This window comes from Solanum dulcamara, chromosome 4, assembly GCF_947179165.1.
Source record: "Solanum dulcamara chromosome 4, daSolDulc1.2, whole genome shotgun sequence".
NCBI lineage: Eukaryota > Viridiplantae > Streptophyta > Magnoliopsida > Solanales > Solanaceae > Solanum > Solanum dulcamara.
This window is the reverse complement of record NC_077240.1, coordinates 19,942,501-19,943,137: the sequence shown is the minus strand read 5'-3', so window position 1 is coordinate 19,943,137 and position 637 is coordinate 19,942,501.

The window sequence follows — 637 nt, the reverse complement described above, 5'->3', positions numbered from 1 at the left end:
AAAAGAGTACTATCTACGAGAGCTACAGCTAACTATACCCAACTGGGCCCCCATAAGCCCAGTCGGGACACTCGTACGCAAGTTAAATAAAAACCCGAATGAACCCCCATAAGTTCGCCGAGTACACAGAATAGCTACAACTACCAAGGCTAGAAACCAAGAATCTATGATGTCAGGAATCGAAGTACTGTATCATTTCCAAAACCCAGAATCTCCAAGAGTCAATCGATCTAGGGATGACTTAGGGGTCGAGGCCGGGACTGGGACCCAGATGCTCGCCCGAATATTCAAAGTGGCCAAGGCAGGGACTGGGTACCCGGATGCTTGCCATAATACATAAGTGCGGGACTGGGTACCCGGATGCTCGCCGTAATACATCGGTGCAGTCGAGGCCGGGACTGTGTACCTAGATGCTCGCCGTAATACATCGGTATGATCGAGGCCAGGACTGGATACCCGGATGCTCGTCATACTAGCAAGTCGGCGGAGGCCGGGACTGAGTACCCGAATGCTCTCCGATAATTCAGAACGGAGGCCGGGACTGGGTACCCGGATGCTCATAGATAATTTATCTCATAGTTTCGAATATTTCCTTTGCAACTAATCAACAACAGTACCGAGAATTTCCTCCCCAATG